General features: G+C 39.0%; 1 long non-coding RNA gene across 1 annotated transcript; it reads right to left on the bottom strand.

Annotated features, from left to right (window-relative positions):
- Positions 1 to 484: 484 nt before the first annotated feature.
- Positions 485 to 7,708, bottom strand: LOC108445279. The gene is made up of 3 exons (XR_001860086.1): positions 7,624 to 7,708; positions 780 to 863; positions 485 to 690 (listed from the first exon to the last, which is right to left on the bottom strand). It is a non-coding gene; the product is annotated as an uncharacterized LOC108445279 (long non-coding RNA).
- Positions 7,709 to 17,381: the final 9,673 nt, after the last annotated feature.

The following is a 17,381-nucleotide window of genomic DNA, read 5'->3' as shown; positions in this document are numbered from 1 at the left end:
AACAACTAAGATCAGATCCTCTTGTTGATACTTCTGCTCATTATCTTGAAGTTTCTTTCAGGAGATAAAAGAAAGAAATATAACTCTCCATGGTTCAGTGGCAGAAACAGTGGCCAGAAGCTTCTGCTGTCATGAGTGTACAGCGTCTGGAGTCACTTACTTCATACTGATGTGTGGATTTGTCCTGCCTTCCGAACCATTGGGGAGTGACTGCCAAAGACCTGCACAGATCCACATCCAGATGTATCATTCTACTTGTTGTATCACATAGATGTACCATTCTACAGTTGAAGAAAAGTTATTCATGCAAATGAGTGAATATTTTTTCCCCTATGTCTTGTAAAAAGAAATTGAACAGTATCTTATTGGTTGGACATGACCAACACACTGAAACTTTTGAGCTTCTCTCTTGCTATTCACATCTCAGTTCACTGACTTTGAGCTTCCACGTCAGTTGTCCTAGGGCCATTTTAGTTTCCACTAGCCTGTGTTGCTGAAACACTTGGACATCTGCTCCAGAAGAGTTGATCAGGCTCCTTCTGTTATCAGTGGACCTGGCAGGCATCCCCAGAGCTGGCACATTCCTCTAGATACATCCAGTAGAATCAACAGGGAGTCCATGTGTTAATTTGGACTACATGCAATAGGCTAGATGTCTTCGCTGTGTGTCACATTCACATTAACATTAGTCTGCAACATAACAAATCACATAAAAGACACTGCTTTTCCCAGGCCCACCACAGTACATCAGTGACATGAAAAAAATTTGCTTCACTGACCTGAGTCTTGGCTAACAGGGATCTCGGGCCAAGCAGTATACAGGATCTTAAGACGTTTCTGAGGGAGAACTGGACTTCAGATACCTGAAACAAAACCACAGAAATTTCACCATTAAATGGAAAATAAAATCATAATAACTAAAGAACCTCTTGTTCTCTTGTGTTCTTTTTTTTCCTTCTGCTTATGGAGATTTTTTTTTTGCATTTCTTGTTACAAGAGGTGTTCTAATGAGGGTATCTTTCAAATCTGTTTTGTTTCTTGTCAGCTCCTTTTGGAACTAACAGCAATGTCTTCAATTCTGGCATGCCTCACATCTAAACTTTAAAACATATTTTGATTTATAGACAATGAAGTAAATAGTTCTATATACTGCAAGTTTCACAGAACTTTGTTTTTCTTACGACAGCAGATTTGCTTGGAAAAAACAGCTCTAATTCACTGAGAATTCAAAGGACACTGTTGGCACAAACTATGACAAAAAACCAGCTTCATTATGGTCATGCTCTACAAATCAGGCTCCTTTTCTCCATGCTATACAGAAAAGAATCTGAACAGTCATCTAAACATTGACACACAATTTCTTTGGACATGCAAGTAGCAATTTGTATATATACTATGCTAAATGTTTGCTGTCCATAGATAACTTTATGAGAGCTGTTTAGGATTTGTAAAGCTGGAAGGGCAATCAAAGCATACCTTAGAGAGAAGTTTGTACAGCTTTCTGTGTCAATGATGCTGAAATTGTTGTGAAACTCATGGAAGTAAATTAGCACAGGTAAGAACCTGCAGCCTACCCTGGCATTCTTTGCCTTTCTTCTCTTCCAAGGCCATCCAAGACAGCACAGGGAGAGCAGCAGCTGCCAGAGCCTGTTGTTTGCTAATTTTGCCCACAGAAAAAATCCTCTGCTTTCCACTGCAGCAAGCAAATGTGTGTGTGTGTGTGTGTGTGTGTGCGCGCCTGTGGTTGGTGACTTTTCTGAGCTGCCTGTTTTGTCATTCAGCTGTGAACTGTCTAACTGTAAGGACACAAAAAGCATGGGTTGCCAGGCTTCATTGGCAAAACTCCCAGCAGCAGAGCAGGACTCTCAGGACAAGGTTTTGAAGCTCACATCCTAAGAAAGTGGGTGTTGGTCACTGACTCCTCTCCGGAATTTCTCTGTAGTCTTGGTAAATACCAACTATATGAAAATGTACCCTTTAGATATAGTCCTTGAGACTTTGCATGCAGAATCACTAGAATCTGGACTGATTTGATGAAGTATACAATGGCAACAGCTTACACATCATAATGCAAACATCCAATGTTAGGATATGTTTCCCTCTCTAGACAGTGAGAAAAAGAGGCTTCTTCAAAACCTTCCTTCAGCCATTATAGTTGGATGGCCTGAATCTCCATACAGCTGCTCTCTGTAGCTAAGAAGGGAGGGTGGTTTAGATGCCTACAAGAAGAAACTAAGTATGCTTTCTAGCTATAAAAATATCAAGCAGAAAGATCTACATGGCTTCCATCCCTGATCAGTGAAGATCCATTCAGTTCTTCACAGCCATTTTCCATCTGTGACCCTGGCTCTTAACATTCAAGAAATTTTCTCTAAGTGCTTACCACTAAAGCAAAACTGCAATGAAAACTCATATATCATGTTTGAGTCACATGGAACACAAGGCATATTTTCCTGATGCTCTCAGCTTATGTGCGATTAAAAAACCCCCCACTCATTTTTACTGGTAATATGGTATAGAGCAGAGAAAATGAAGACACATTATAAAAGTTTAGAAATAAAGCATCTGTCTCAGAGCTTATCTAGTTCTTTACTATATAATTCAAAACCACTATTCAATAATCTTTGCTTAGGTCATTTCATGTAAACAGCTTCAAACCTTTCTTTAATTCCATTTGTCTTCAGCAGCTTGCTGTATGGCTCTGTGTACTGTTCTAGTGAAATCCATCTCACACATACAAGAAAAGGGGATTTTCCCTGCAGAATTCTTTTAACTTTTTACTGAAACAACTTTAATTTTATTTTTTGTCATTTGAAATAAGAAAACATTCCCTGTGTGTGGAACCAGACGCATTCTGTCTTTAGGAATTTGCAGAAGGCTATAAGTGAACAGTTTCAGTGGGGACTATCAGCAAAGCATCAGGATGTGATGAAACAGGGGATTAACCTTTCTGAGAATGGGGTCCTGTTGCTAGGGCTCCCAGTACAATAGGACCTTTCTTGTTGTGTTCCCTTGCTTTTATCGGAGTATAAATCTCAAAGAAATGCTGTTAGTTCTGCAGTATGTTGTTGTGGGATTCCAAAAATCCCAGAAGGATTTCAAACCAACATGCATGAGACTACTGTAGGAGTAACAGTGGTAATTGTACCGAAAATGTTTTCAGTATGATGAACACTTTTGAATAATTATCCTTAGTGATAAAAAAAAAAAAAGAAAAACAAGTGTGATTTTAAGTGACAGTATAATAAAACTGTAATGTCCTTATTTTTCAGTTTTAGATTTTGCTGTCATTCCCTCCTCTTTGTAGTCATAATCCTTGTTCCATTGTTTGTGCCCAGTTAGGAGCCTAGTTATAAGTATATATGTATTTAAGCATATAGTTATCTTTCTACATTCGTAAATCATTCTGTTTGCTGGAACAAAATGAGCTCCATGCAGAACAGCAGACATTTGTGTAAATGGCTGTATCTGTCAGCCTAGGTGTGAAATCCTCTGTGGAGTGTGGCCTTCTTCACGTGAAGGTGAAGCCTCTAAGTGCCAAGATAAAAGGAGGGCCAAATGAGTTACAGAATGTTTCCAGTAATATCATTAATGAGAGATCAGCTAAACGTTTGAACACAATTATCATAAATGTTTCACCAATCAATATTTGCAAGTTCAGGTGCCAAACTGCAATCAGGCTAAAGGCCAGGAGTCAGGTGGCACATGGTGGCTGTGATGTGAGCCCTGTGCCCAGCCATGGCTATCAGCTGCCAGTCTGTGCTTTCTCAAAAAGATGGGGGACCTGGGGCAAGGAGAGGAAAATATTGTTGAGTGACCAAAATCTCACAAAGTGTTTGGCTGGTGTAATGAAGGTCTGAATTGCCAATAATTTTCAGCAGCGTTATGGTCACTCACAGGAAAAATGTGAGTGAATGCACAGCAAAACAAAAACAAATGCCACTGAGGTATTCTGTTTAGGTATTTCTTGAATGCTATCTCTTTGTATTCTAAAATTTAAGAAGAATTGGAGTTGAAATGTGAACTCATATCACAAAATGAACATCCCTGAGATCTGCAATATCAATATGAAAACATATCTGGACACAACTACTGCTGGCCAAAACCTATTTTTTTTCAGCTCAGGACTGTCAAAACAGGGGAAATTCCAAAATTGTGTATTTATTTCCTAGAAAGAGCCCTAGATGATTCTAGTAGCAAAAGACCTACAGGCAACTGTGAAGCTGTTGGTAGGATGAAAGGAGCAATTTTCTCTGAGTGGTAAAAAGCTTCTTCCTCTGTCTAGCTGTCTCTGTCCCTTAACCCATTCTCCTTGGTACACTGCCCCTGCCACTTGCCCTGCCTGGCAGGTTAGTGGTCATAAGATAATGAGCACTAATGAGTTTCTGCAGTGAACATTATGACTTGGTTGAGGTTAAATATTACAAGCAGCCACTTGAATAATGAATGATAAAGAACATGAAGGCAATCTGTTCTTAGCACTTTGGCCTTTGAACATCTGAAGTTGCTTGTTATTAGTTCTGACATTTAGCACAGGTATAGTACAGCCAGCAGAAATCAGCAGTAAAAGTGAAGAAAGTTGTTTCAATATGCAAGGCATTACATTGAAAACTGTCTGTTCTACACTGGTTTTGCAGATTTTTTTTTTCCTGATAATGTTATTTAGCTAAATTGTCTGTTTTGACTATTTAAGTATATAGACTTGTGGGAGGAGCACTTCAAAATGAACTTGTCAGGGTTATTTTTGTTCTGTTCCCCTTCAGGAACAGCTGTGATATTTTTGGATGCAGTATGGAAAATAACATAACTAACAAAAGTGAGTTGTCATGAGCAGAACCTAGTGATTTTAAAGTTTGATAAAAAAATTCTATTTAGGTTTATTCCAAGTTATTTTAAAATTCTAGTCAGATTAACAAAATAGTCTTGAACAAATAAAATTATATACCAGAAACTTGGAAAGACACCATCCTGATATGTTCTGAAAAAAGTATCTCAAAAAAAAATTTCAATGCTATTTCAATAAACCTGGAGGCAAAACGGAAGAAGAAATAATAAATTATTATTGATCAAAGAAGGAACTGAAAAGTCATCTAGAACATTAGAATTCTTGCATGAGAAATGAGAAGGTTGCATTTCAGTTCATGCTTCCTTTGCTATTAAATGTTCAATGAGAAATTTTAAAGCTGCAGCAGAAGAGAATGAAAAAGCTTTAGCACAGAATCTCATATAGTCCAGCAAAGAGGGTGTTCAATGATGGATACATTATAAAACTAGTTCTTTTGGTTTTTAAAAGTGTTCTTAGTTACATATTTTGCCTATCCACGCTGTTTTGATTTGCTAACTTTATTGACAAAATTGTTTGAAGTCAATTTGGGAAAAAATATTTTAAAATTCTTTTTGAGTGCCAACCAAAAGCCAATCGTGGTCATCCCCATAACTGTAGGTGTCAAATATTCTTAACATGGAAGGAATTCTCTTTGCTCCCACCAAGAAAGAAGCAGAGATAACTGTTAGAAGAAACCAAGTGTCTGCCATCTAAATATATTGCTGTTTACCAGAACCAATGAAAAGTTTATTTCTTTGGTTTTCTGCAAGTTCTTGAGCATGTAAATAAAACCAGGGGATCTATCATACATTATTATATATAAACTAAATGTTTCATGCTCACATGAACAGCACTAGAATGGATTCACTCCTTTATTACACTGCTTTTAAGTGTAGCCATGGGTATGGGTGTGTGAGGTTGATTTTATTAACACTAGACTTTGTCATGTGGTCTTGAGTTTTTTTCCTCATAACAATTTAAATTATTAATTCGTCAGAATTAATGTTTATCATCAGAATCATATGAATTTGAAATAATTTTATTTAAACAATTTTAGACAAAAAATATTTTTAATGAACTTTGCATTAATTGCATGATGTGTTTTTGGGAAGGAGTGGTTAATTGATTGTCATTTCTTCAGGTGAAAATATTGGTTCATTACCTTAGAGGGTTAGCAGGGGGCCTTCAATTTACTTTTGTGTCTATTCATGTTTGTCATCAAAGTCTGACTGATGTCCATGCCTTCCTGCTGTGTTTTCTGTCTGCCTTCTCAATCTTTATCTGAGGTATTTTGGACCTTTTTAATTGCCTACATCTCATTTGCATGCAAATACTGAAGAAAGTGTTTCTGTATGGCTTAGTCTCTCTCTTCTCTTTTACTAAAAAAAGCACCATTTCTTATTATCCATAATGAAATATTTCATATCCATAGCCTGAATATAAGATGGTATTTATACTATGTCCACTTCTGAGTTATCAATACATTAATTAGCTCCACATCTTACTTTTGTTGTCTCTTTGTTTTGCACACTAAAGAGTTAGCTTGAAGTGTTTCCATAATATAGCTATTTAAGTTTCCCTAACTAATATCTAATACATCTACTACTATCATTATGTAATATTAATGACAGCAATATTTCTTTCTGGACAGAGAATTGTTATTATTACTGCAACACTTTCTGGTATGATCTTGGCTTGTAGTGGAAAGAAGTAATAACAGTGCAGACAAGGGCCAAAATGCTTGTTCTTGGATGTATGCCAAGGAAAATAAATTCATGGTTACCTTTCTTTATCAGGTAATCTTGCTGGTGCTGAGTGGGACATAGAAAAAATTGTTCTTCTGCCATGCATAAACATCTCAACTGAAAGAAACTTAAATGGAGTAACCTCAAATACATACTTTTCCCAAGAACTAGAATCCAGGTATCTAGCTCTTCTTATTTTCAGTGTGCTTTCCATGTGAGAGATACAGATGAAATAGACATCCACCTGCCTTACACAGCCTCTGCCATTCAAACGCAGATTTAGACTCTTGTTGGAAAACTTGACTTGTTGTATGTCTGCCCAAGCTGCTTCTGAGGGGGAGATAACACTGCTCTTACAAGTGGTTTAGCTTAACACTGAAAGTTAGACTGCTAACTGACTTTGTCATAAGTTTATTCTTTTTACAGCTAACTGATGTTTCTGAGTAAAAACATCAAAGAAATCAGGTATCATACATGCCTCTCTGGACAAGACCAGGAAAGACACTTAACAGTTTCCTTGTTCTCTTAAACTACTCTGGTATGTTGAAACAAATGACACTAATTTCCTTCATCTTCCCTGCTTCTTATGGGTGAAGAACTTACTTTTGTGAATATCTTTCAGATGTGTAATTCATCTGACTTCTGTCAGTTCTCACCTTTCTCAATCTCAGGTGATAGTCTTCTAGTAATTAAAATCTGTCATTGAGGGCATAACTTTCAGCATTTAGACATACCTACAGTTATATCATAGAGATCCTTGATCCATATATATATTTAACCCTCAAGGTTTTTCAGTGATTCATCAAATCATCTCAGAAGAAATTTTTTAAACATCCTTTCCTACATACCCTCCAACTTCTAATCTGCTACTGAACCCTCGGTCATCTGAGCCCTCTTCAGCCAGGTTTAAATACTACAGTGATTCAGAAGTGCCACTTCACTTGTCCTCTCTTCCATTACTCATTTTTAAGTCTTCCACATCACAGCCCAGTATCCCAGACACCTGCATGGTGTCAATCCCTCAAGACAAACTGCTTTTACCGGATTGCATACCTGTTACTGGGAGTCAGATCTTTTCCATCAGAAGCAACCTTTGTTGTTTGTTTTTAATTCTTGTTGCTATGCACTTAGATTCCTCTCTTGGGAATGGATGAATTCCAGAGATAAAACCTAAACTTTCTCTTCTTTGCACATTCTAGACTAGTGTAGAAAGTCTTGACCCACTCCAGTGTAACTTCTTGTCCTGATGCCAAGAACACTCAGTAGAGTCTTCCCTGATATTTTCAAGAACCCTAACCCAAACCTGCTTTTCAGTTCTTGTTTCTTTACATCGGCTCCTGTGATAGGATTTTAATTTTACTTTTCATAATTAGGGCCTTTTCCTGGTACAAGTTCTGGTTTTCTCTACGCCGGCTGCCAAGGGCTCCTTGGCTCTCCATTCCTCTTTCTTTTGTGCACTAAATGTGCTGTCTTATCTTTTTCCATCTTATCTTGTGCTCCCACCAGTTTTTTTTCTTTTTCTGTGACGCAAACCTCCTCTCCAGCTCTGAGTTCTCTTTTTTCCTGTGTGTTCAGATTCTCTTTCTTGTTCTGGAGTTTGCCCTGTAGTTCTACTATGCAGCACATTTCCTGAGCATAAATATGCCAAAAATTCAAGGGATCTACAACTCAAGTATATTGTCAATTACTACATCTTCCCTCTCTTGGACATCTTCTGAGTCCTGAAGTCTGTCACCACATTTAGTTATGCCACTTATTTCTCTTCTTTCTAATGAGTTCCAGCTGATAACTCTACAGCCAAAACCATTATGTGCACTTGTATACTGCTGGCAGGAAAAGGGGAGGAAATTATATCACTAAAGGTTTTAATAAAGTAAAGGTAATTCAGCAGGCTTGGTCTTTACTGAGAGGCTTTTTTTTCATGACAAAGGCTTTGTCAAACTCATGAATTCACATTTTGTTCTGGAGTCTTGAAACAATTTGAATCATTATAGCACAAGTACATAAGTCTTTAGCTTTAATTTCTAGTATGTGTAGAGTAATTTATATTTCTTTGTGGGAGAGGGGTTAAAAAAACCCCTGGTAAATATAATTTTTCCCCCCTGCTTCATTTTCTTTCTTTTTATGCTGCAGAAAACCCAGTACCAGGTTAAGATCTGTGCAGCAATAAACCTTTGCCACTGGCAGGAATCTAGCAGTCACAAACAATTAGTTCTTTCTGTGAATGTTACAAGGTTAATTTTAGCCTCCTAAACTGTCTCCTGCCAGATCTGATAAGTTTTCTGCTTTAGCTCCAACTGTCTGGTCCCTGATGGGATTTGGCTACAAGGAGGATGGCATTATCAGCCTATTAACTATCACTAGCAGGAGAACTGTGATGCTGATGAATATTGATCACCTGTTCCATGGGGTTATCAGATGATGCTGAGTGAACCTGACGCTTGGCTGTTTCTGTGGGCAGCTTTTATTTTTTACTGGCTGATGGCACTTCTCTCCCTGGTTCTGCCCATGGAGGAGAGAGCGGCACAGCAGGGCATCTCTGCTTTTGCCATCAACAGGTTATGTTTGACTGAAAGAAGGGATTGGAGTAAATGCTTTGCCTCCTCTCTGTCTCCCTTATCACACAGATTTGCAAAACATTTTTATTAGTGAAGCCCCAGGTGGTTAGAAAAGATTCTGAATGGGCTTGCAAGCACTTGAGGGATCTGTGTGATGTTCTCTAAACTGAGAATGGTTTCCACCCCCGTGGTGACTCAGCTGTGTCTAGGGAAGATAGGTGCATTTCTACAGAAATTGTGCCAGAGGAGGTTTACGTTGGATATTAGAAAAAGGTTCTTCACCCAGAGGGTGGCTGGGTACTGGAACAGCTCCCCAGGGCAGTGGTCACAGCACCAGCCTGACAGAGTTCAAGAGGCATTTGGACAGTGCTCTTGGGCACATGGTGTGATTCTTGGGGCTGTCCTGTGCAGGGACAGGAGCTGGATTCAATGATCTTTATGGGTCCCTTCCAACTCAGGATAGTCTATGATTCTAAAAGATGTGGAAGGCCTACCCAGTAGGAGAGCAGTGTGCAGCCCAGATTCCTGTGGACATTTGAACTCAAAGGTTGTTTTGTTTTTCAGAGCAGACAATTATGAAAAAAAAATCTGTATACTGCTGCTATTTTCTTCCTAACCACAGCAATATTTCTTAGGGTTCTGGAGGCTAAACATTATTTTGGGCTTTTTTCTAAATCAGTTTGGAAAAAAAAAATATTTTATTACTTTTCAAGGCATAGCAGCACAAATTCTGGGACTAGAATCAGGACCAATGCATTGTTTATTAATACATAAAATATCCAGTCAACTAATAAAGTCATAATTTGATAAAAATCCCTTATTTTGGATATTACTTACCCATTTATTTCATTACTCTGTCATGCACAATTCATTCAAGAGATGGGGGGGGGATGTGAACAAAACATGGTCATCACCTGTCATGCACAATTCATTCAAGAGATGGGGGGGATGTGAACAAAACATGGTCATCATATTAAGACAAAAGTCATGAACAAATACTTCCTAGGACTAAGTGGTGCCTTGGAATAAAGATAAAAAAAGTGACTTAATTTTATCTTCAAAAGAGATGGTCTGAAATTTTCTCACTGTTTTGTTTTTTTTGTTTAATCTTGCTCCAGTGCATGGTAGGAGGGGAGTAGACTTTCTATTCAATATAACTGAATCTTCTTTTAATTCTAAATTAAATGCTCAACAGGTTTTTAAAAGTCTTAGTAATAACTGTTGCAATTTAGTTTGATAGTCTTAGGGAACATTAGAATAAAGTTGTATTTTTTTCTTTTTTCCTTATGCTTCTTTATACAAGCATTTAAGAGTTATTGTCTTCACATACAAGTATGATTTCTAAACATGGAAAATGTAGTAGCAATCAGCGCTTCCTCAACTCTTTTTTTTTTTTCCCAGCTTAATCAGTAGAACGAGTATCAGTTTTAGCATGGCAACATATATATATGAAAGGTGGAGGCAAAGAAGACTGCAGTGTGTGAAATGGAGATGACTTAAGAGTTGCACTCTTATTTTGGAAAAAAACAATCTGAAAGGAATCTTTCCTAATTTAGAAAGAAAAAGAAATTCATGGCCTTCAGCAGATGGAAGCTTTGGAAAGCTCGCAAGCTCCAGCTGCTGCCAACTGGCTGTGACCTGTAGGTAAGCCTTCCCCAGTATCACAGCAAAATCTTGGCCTCTCCAGTGCTCTGCATTTTGAGAAAGAAGGCCTGCCCATCAAACTTGTACCTCTGCTCTACTCAAAACACATCACAACCAACACTCTCCTACAAGTACATTTGTTTTGACACACCAGCCCCTTTCACAAACACCTGAGTTTCTGTGAGAAAATGTCTTATCAGGAGACTCGGGTCCTTCAGTGTTTAAACTCAGCAGCATTAGAAGAATGCAGGATGGTAGATGAGAAATTGGATGGGAACAGAAACAAAAAGAAAAGAAAGCTGAAAAGTGACATAAGGGTCTGCTGGGGTTTGTGTTTTGTTGTTGGGTTTTTTTTTAAGTTAGAGATCAATAACATTGAGATGGTCTTGATTACTCAGTGGAAATAGTTTCAGGAAAGCACAGAAATGTAAACTGAAATGCTCAGCCACCAGTTACAGATGTGTTCCTCTTGACTGCAGATTATTTTCATACCTGTAAATTTGCAAACACTGTTTAGCTGGACTCTGTGTCGCCCAGATTTTTGGCCTTTATTGGCAAAAAACCAACCAAACAACCAAACAACGTAACCCCAAAACAAACCAAATGGAAAATCACCATGGAATCAACTAGCACAAAAGTACTTGAAGGATGAAATAATTCATAACCAACTTTTGCGTGATTTCCATCCAAACTTCTGTTCCTCTCTATCTACAGTGTTTTTGTTATTCCCAGACGGGATATCTGCAATTTATTATAAGAGTAGTTATGACACCCAAAACTTGAAAATCACAGAAATATCTTCTTTGATCAAGTACCACCTGTCCTAACTGGAGAAATTAGGAAAATATCAAGAAATTCTATTTTTGACAGAAATGTAGTAGATGAAATCTAATCTTCCTTGCACTTCCTGATTTTTGACAGTTAATTTCTGATTGTATATTGCAGTAACTCCAGTAGGATCCTGTCAAGCTCCATGGTGCCTTTGTAGAGCTTACACATCTGTGTTCCTGTGTGAGTTTTAAAAAAGTCAATCTTTTGAGGATTGCTAAGTGCTAGAAAAGCTTAATTTAATTAATACTTCCCTTCTTATGCTATGAACTGTTCAGACCAGCAGAAGCCAATCCACAGTGAACATGCTGTTTCACCTTCACAAAACATTTCTGGAGTCCCAGAGGAAAAACAAACAAATAAATTAGAGATCCTTGCTGAGTGGTTAAGGCTGGACACAGGCTGTGCTTCCCGACCCAACATATTTGAAGGTGCATATGCTTGACCATAAAGGATTGACTACTAGCAGCTCTCAGAAGAAGGAGCAGAGCACCCAAACTGCCTGTGTCACAGCAGTACTGTTCAGTATCACCTCAGGAGATGTGCTGGGACACCCATGGATTGTTAAAGAAAAACTCCACAAGCAAAGAAGAAAAGAAACACCAACACACAGACACACACAGACACACACTCTTATTCCTGTTTCCCATTACTTTTTCCCCTGTGTCTCAGACCATGGCTGAACAAATGTTGGTATATAGATGCAGTCAATATTTTCAACAGGTTCTTAGAAACTCTCTGGGGACATCACTCAAGTCCAATAGACCAGAACAACCTCTGGAGGTGACTGAGTTCTCTACGCAGTAGAGGAACACTAAATGACACAGACTTGAGTTGTCTTTGGAGAAATGCAAAGGTGTCTTCCACACCTCATTTATTGTGTGACTGTGATTGATAAGGGATCTCAGTTAGGGACCTAAACAATGGGGCAGAATTCTCTCCCATTCACTGATTTTTCATAGCTCATCTTCAAGAGAAAATAAGTGCTGTCACTGTTCTGTTGGTTTCTCTAATAGAAAGGAATACAACTTCTCTTTGCCTGACAGTTCACATTAGAGTTTATTTCTATGCAAAAAATGGGAATTGTGGCTCCCATGAAAATATTAATATCCTCCAGAGTGCCTTATTCCAATCTGGGCTTGGTCCAGATTCCAGCTGAGCAGGAGCAACTCAGCCATTCTGGAATAGTAGCATCCACCTATGGCATAATTCAAATGCAATAGCTGTGCTTTGAATTCATAATTTGCTTAAATGTGATTTAGCTTTCAAGTGCAAAGAAGCACTAATGTACATGCAGTCAGGCATAAAAACCTCCAAACAAATTCCAGAGAAATATGACTGAGTAAAAACATCACAATAATGTCACTTGTGGATGTCACCCTACATTGGAAAATTCAGGAAAAGTGCTTGATCACAAGTTTGGTTTTGGGCAAAAGCTTCTTGAGCCTTTTGAATTTTGTGTTTGGAAGCTTTGAAGTTGTCTCATGCTCTCATGCTGAGCCTTGTAGGGGCTGGATGTGCATAGTGTCTTTCTGGCCTTTGAATCTTCTTAAACCTTATATATGTTTAATGTTTCTGAAAAGCCACCAGAAAGCCTATTAAGCACAATAGCTCAAGGCATAGCTACAGAATATGTACTTCAATGGGGCATTACACATCAAAGGACTGTGACAGAGCAGGACTATGAAAACACTGATACTGGGACAAGTAAAATACAGTTATAAGGTAAGTCTGTGTTACTCTGTGACCTCAAAAGTCCTTGTTCAACAGGCAAAAAGAGTATGTGGTGAAGAAATGATTGTAAATGAAAGGCTCAGACACCCAGAAACATCAATCTATTTTTAACCTCCTGAAATGTTTTCTAGAATTTGTGGAATTAGCTCCCATTTCTGTTTCTGATTAATCATCTGTTCTGGCTCTGCTAGTGGTGGACATCTTGGAAATAAGGTACCGCCTTTCAAACATGCATACTGATATTACAGTGCAGAAAAAGGCAGCTGCACACTTTTTGAGGCTATTGTTCTGCTACCTGTTGTTCTCAGCCTGCCTTTGGTGATGGCTAAGGTCAGCACAATCAAGTTTGCACACACATCAGGGATCAAAGTCACAAGTAAAATGGGCAAGGGGTCATGGGCATGTCGCTCATTAATTTCTGTGCATTGATGCTGACATGGTAAAGAGATGCTGATTTTGGAGTTGGATATTGTGCCTGTTTAATGGCAGAGTTTCCTACCCCTCTCTTCCCACTGCCTGTTACTGTCTCCTTTCCCTTTGCTGTGAATATTTGCAGCATTTGTTTTAATTTGGATGCAGCGGCTGGCACTCCAGTGGGGAAGAAGCTGCTTAGGAGCTAGTTATTCCACATAATTCTCTGCCTCCTGGTTTGGTGAAGATTATTTAGCATAGGAGTGATTATGCAGAGAAGAACATTTCAGAGCTGCTGAAATAAAAGCTACTCTGCACAATGTATTAGAGGTGGAAACTCAAAGGGGCATGCTTAAAATGGTCTCTTCTGAGAAATTAGGAAAGATCAAAGACAAAATAACTCTTAATAGTATAAAAAATTCTGGCAAACTGACAGAAAAATAGAGCTCTAGAAACCAGTTCATGCATTAGAAAGGCATTGAGAGAAATTGCTGACAAATTACTGTACCCTTAAAAGCTCTGGGAGCCTTGGACAGAGAGTGATTCTGCTGTTCTACATATGGTACCATCAGCACCTTGCACCCACCAGTTTCCTTACCTCAAGTAAGCACCCTAACCATTTGTCACAGTTACCAGAAGTCCATTCTGCCCTGAGGAATTCTTCTGAAAACATTTAATTACAACCATATGTTCCCATCAGAAGCTTGAACAAGTCAGCATTTCCTTTGGTTGTCACCAAAGCTTTATCACCCAGCTCTAATTACCAGATCTATCAGAAGGGGCTGTAGAGACACTAAAGGAGTGTATTGCTTATCTGCAATTAAACCTTTGCCTCAACACCGATTGCAGGTACTGATACTCTGGCCAAAGCTGCTGTGAGTTGCTCCTACTCAAAGCAAGGCTAATAGCAGGCTGTGGTGTGGTCAGGGATTGGGAAGAGGCAGGGGAGGCCACCTGTAAAAGCAAAGAAACACAGGGCATGTGTCCAGGAACTGACTGCACTTTTTTGCCCGGGTGTCTGTCACCCACATTTGTTGTTTCTTTAAAAAAGTTGAACTAAGGCAAAAAGGTAGGAAAGAATTTTCTGACAAATTACTGAAATGGCAGAGTTTTAGCTGGCAGTTCGAGGAGAGCTGCCTGACAAGAGCTGTTGTGAGGACAGAGCCGGAAAACATCTCAGAGCCAGCCTTAGAGAAGGCTGAGGAGAGTGACAGCTGAAGGTTTGGGAACAAGATGCACAGAAATGCTTATTTGCTATGAAGGAATTTCTGCTTCTGCTCAGAACACTAACTTCAAATGGTGAGGTTGTTTTGTTCATCAGCTCCTACTACAATTATTTCTTTACCCGAATTTGTTTAGTTTCTACAGAAAGAAGATGAACATGTTTTGTCTTGTTCATTAGATTTGTCATGAATAATCTAATATTACGCTTACAATAACTGAAATAAAAAATTCTAATTGATTCTTTAACATAATTTCTGACCATTAATGGTAGCTGCTTTTCACAGCCATGTATATTTGTGATAGCTGCCCTTATGAAGGCCCCCGGCTATAGCTGTGCTTTCAGGCTGTACTTCCATCTGCTTAATTTATTTCTCAGCCTTTAAAACTGTCACATCTTAATAGTCCACTAAACCCCATAAAACCTGTGCATTGCCTATGTCTGTAACCATAGAATTTTCCTTCTGCATTAATCGTGATCTGCTTGCAACAGCAATAAGGGACGGGATATCAAATGATGCTTCACTGCTGAAATGTCTGATGCTCACAGAAGAAATAAACACAGAATCACAGAAAATGCTGAGTTGGAAGGGACCCACAAGGATCATTGAGTCCAACTCCTGGACCTGCACAGCACCATCCCAAGAGTCACACCATGTACCTGAGAGCATTGTCCAAACACTTCTTGAACTCTGTCAGGCTGGTGCTGTGACCACTTCCCTGGGGAGCTGTTCCAGTGCCCAACCACCCTCTGGGGGAAGAACCTTTTTCTAATATCCAGCCTAAACCTCCCCTGGCACAACTTCATGCCATTCCCTCGGGTTGTGTCCCTGGCCACCACAGAAAAGAGATCAGTGCCTACTCCTCCTCCTCTCCTCATGAGGAAGTTGTAGATTATTAAAAGGAAACTACAGTATCTGCAATAATGAAAAGATTAGAATATTTTAGTATTGTATAGGATCTTTCAGATGATGGTGCTAGATTTATTAATACCAGCGTTTTAGAGATTGAACAATGCTTTGATAGAGCGTTGAATGTCACCTGCTTCAACAGAGGGCTTCTAGTCTCTCTTCTCTTCTCGGACAATCAGCTTATCAGATGTTCATAAAAGGGGATCATGGGTAAATAACTTCATATAAGAAGCAAAGTTTTAAGGGCTCCAGGCATTTCTCTTATCCTATTGCAGTTTGAAGTCAGATATTTCTACCAGGATGGGATACTGCTGGGCCAATCATGTCCTGGGCTGCATCAAACGCAGTGTGGCCAGCAGGGCGAGGGAGGGGGTTCTCCCCTTTTCTCTCATGAAATGCCACCTGGATTCAGCTCTGGGGCCCCCACATAAAAAGGACATGGACCTGTTGGAGCGAGTCCAGAGGAAGGTAACAAAGATGATCAGAGGGCTGGAGCAGCTCTTATATGAAGACAGTTTGAGGGCATTGGTATTGTACAGACTGGGTAAGAGAAGGCTTTGGGGAGAATTTAGAACATCCTTGTTAGATTTAGATGAGATATTAGGAAGAAATTCTTTACAATGAGGGCGGTGAGGCCACAGAAATATGTTGCCCAGAGGAATTGCAGATGCTGCATTCCTGGAAGTGTCCAAAACCAGGCTGGATGCAGCTTTGAGCAACCTGGGCTAGTGAAAGGTGTCCCTGCCCATGGCAGGGGCCTTGGAACCAAATGAACTTTAAGGACCCTTCCAACCCACACCATTTTATGATTCTATAATAAGATTCAGTCTGGTAGGTAATGAAAAGCAGCAGTTACAACATGCCAGCTGCCTGACAGTCAGACTTTTGGTGTTGCAACTGAGTTAAGTTTTGAGAGGAAACTTACATATGGAAAATGAAGTCATTTTGCAGAGTTTTCTGCCATGCAAAGGGAGCAACATGAAAAAAAAAATCCCCAAATCCCCTGTGACACATTTCCCAAGACGCAATTTTGCGTAGTATGTCCTCAGTTTTGGAAAAATATTTGATACAACGGATAATGAAGATTTCAGACCCCACATAATTTGGGCTCCAAATGTTGCTGTGATAAATGGGGCAAGGGAATTATGAGAATTTTCAGGAGGTTTAACAAAGAAATAATATCATGAAATGAAGATGATGAATATGGGAAAGTAAACCCAGGTCATGGAAAGGATTTATTAGCAAGGCGGTGAAGATTCAGACAGATAACTTCAGGGCAAATATGAAATGATAAATCAAAAGTATCATGGCAGACCTACACTTGTTCTTTTTAAACTTGAACTTTGCCACTGTGGAAATGAAAGAGCAAGGCTCAGTATTTCTGCTGGTTTCATAGAAGTTTACTTAAATAGCTAAACTATAACACATGTTTTTCTTATCTTCATAGCTCCCTTTTCCAAGTGAATATCTATAAAATGCTGAAATTTTTATTTGGCTGCTAATA

This window comes from Corvus brachyrhynchos, unplaced genomic scaffold (genome assembly GCF_000691975.1).
Source record: "Corvus brachyrhynchos isolate BGI_N302 unplaced genomic scaffold, ASM69197v1 scaffold92, whole genome shotgun sequence".
Taxonomy (NCBI): Eukaryota; Metazoa; Chordata; class Aves; order Passeriformes; family Corvidae; genus Corvus; species Corvus brachyrhynchos.
This window is presented reverse-complemented; position numbering and strand designations above follow the sequence as displayed.